This window comes from Tigriopus californicus, chromosome 11 (genome assembly GCF_007210705.1).
Source record: "Tigriopus californicus strain San Diego chromosome 11, Tcal_SD_v2.1, whole genome shotgun sequence".
Taxonomy (NCBI): domain Eukaryota; kingdom Metazoa; phylum Arthropoda; class Copepoda; order Harpacticoida; family Harpacticidae; genus Tigriopus; species Tigriopus californicus.
The window spans coordinates 11,063,361-11,065,842 of NC_081450.1; positions in this window are offsets into that span (position 1 = coordinate 11,063,361).

Consider the following 2,482-nt stretch of genomic DNA (forward strand, 5'->3'; position numbering starts at 1 on the left):
GGGTGGAATGCTTTGATAAGTGGATGCGCGAAACCCTGAACTGGAACCCTGAGCCGAGGAAGATGACGGTGACCCTTAGAGAGGAAGCAAAAAACAACAACAAGGGAAAGGGGAGCTTATATACCATGTGTTTGAGACAAGAGAAGGAAGAATAAAGAGATCGAAGTAATCGCCAAGAGGTTGTTAGTGATTCGTCTGTAAAAGGTTGACTGGGGGGCCAAGCTAGATACAGTCCAATAGAAGGGAACCCCCACCATTCGCTGGTCCTTCGAGCCGGATTCATCAAGGAACAAACCACAAAGCAAGAGGACCCTTGCAAGGGCGCACGCCAGGGACTAGACAGCCAACATGAGTACATTGGGTAGGCCCGTGGGAGCTGGGGCTGGCGAGGCCACGGAGGTCACTGTCGCCAATCCCCTTGGTGCCACGCCCCTTGGTGCCACGCCTCTTGGAGCCGTGCCTCTTGGAGACACGCCAAGGCTATCAAGCATTATCTGTCATGACATGGCTAACAAGAAACGGGCTATTACTAGGACACTTAACAACCTCACAGGGTACCTGGAAACAACATGGCTATGATCAAGAACACTCCTTCAAATGAAGCTTGCAGAGGCAGAGGAACGCCTCTCAGAGCTTGATGGGATCATCCAGGGCCACTTAGCAGAGAACGTTGATGAGAAGGAGTGCTCAAGGGTTGAGGACTACCTCCATGAACAGAAGACTCGAGTCATGGAGATAAAGGCCGAAGTTCTGGACCATTTAGAAGGCCGTAAGGATGAGACGTCGACAGTGTTTGGTTCGGACCAGGCCAATCTCAAAGGCTTTCGAACATTGGAGAGCTTGGCCGGGGCAAATTCATCATGGGAGCGGGTGTTGCCCTTTGAAGAAGAACCAGCACAAGAAGGTGCTCATGGAATGACCAACGAGAGATATCACGGGACTGTTGTCAGTGCAGATGGTGCTGGATCTAGATGCGGCTTGCTGGACCAACAAGAAGCCATCCAATTGGGCACAAGAGGGCGAGATTTCGATGACAAGTCTGCACTTCATGGTGAGGAGCAGATCCCTTGTACAAGGCCAAAGACCTCCTGGATGACCACAGCGTCCCTGGGGACCACAGGTTTCGGATCAGGCGCAAGATCTACAATGGACATCAAGTTGCCAAAGTTCAAGGGAGACATCACCCAGTTCGAGGAATGGTCCAATGCCTTCCAAGCCCTTGTACATGAGACAAACAAGTCCCCAGTGGAAAAGATGGGCCTTCTCAAGGCCTATCTGGAGGATGAAGCTCGGCTTCTAATTGCGGGACGTGGAAACACATGTGAGCACTACCTAGAAGCGTTACGGGTCCTTGGAGAGGTCTATGGTCACCCCGTTCTCCTGGTGGAAGCCCACCAGAGAGAGATCGAAAATCTGCCTAAGGTGAAGGCCAAGGACCTGACTAGCCTCTCTAAGTTTGCCTTCTCGCTTCAAGGTCATCTATTAACTGTGAGTGAAATAATTGGAAAGGGGGATTCTCTATGGGGACATCTAGCTCGAGTTGTTGAGAGAAATTTGGACCAGGAGACGTACTTTGCATGGAAGACCTATGCCGAGCGTCTTCCCAATCAAAACCGGTTGGTTGGGATGAGCAGGTGGCTACTTGAACGGGTCAAGAAGCTGCGACGATTCAACCAGAATTTAGCGTGTGGATCTGGCGCCAAGGATAGCGTCATAAGGTTGTCCAGGAGCAATACAAATGCTGCATCAACGAGTTTGTGCTCCCATTGCTAAGGTGACCAGAGAGCAGTGGACTGCTGCCTCTTCAAGGGCATGCCTCTCTCGGAGAAAATGACATTGGTTATGTCCAAGAACCTTTGCTTTGATTGTCTGGGGCAAGGCCATTCTTTGGCCAAGTGCCATTCAAAGCAGAGGTGCGGGGTGGATGATTGCTCAAGACACCATCACGCACTAATCCACAAGGCTGGTGGAAGAGATCCTAAGTCTGAGTTCGGTGGGAGGGCCTCCACCAACAGCTCCAGCACTGGCATGAGCGTTGTCTTAGACATGGTGCCGGTAGTCTGTTTTGGACCAAATGGGAGGGTTGTCCTTAATGCTCTGATTGACGAGGGCTCAGACACCACCTTCATCATGGACAGTGCCTTGAAAAAGATTGGTCAGACCAGGGGCAAGGAGGGCAGACTGGTTGTGAATGGAGCAACAGGATCCACCAAGTTCCGCTCAAGAAGGGTCAACGTGGAGGTTTCAGGCGTGGGTGGTGGCAAGTTCCAGATTTGTGCCAGGTCGCATCCCAATGTGTGCCAGGGCCTCAGAGGATCTTCTTGGGAAATGGTCAAGGGCCGATGGAACCATCTGAGGAATCTGGACCTCTCGACCAATGAAGACAGGGTCCAAATGTTGGTTGATCTGGACAATGGACACCTGATTGAACCCCTGGAATTCCGACATGGGTCGCCAGGTGATCCATACGCGTTCCGCACAC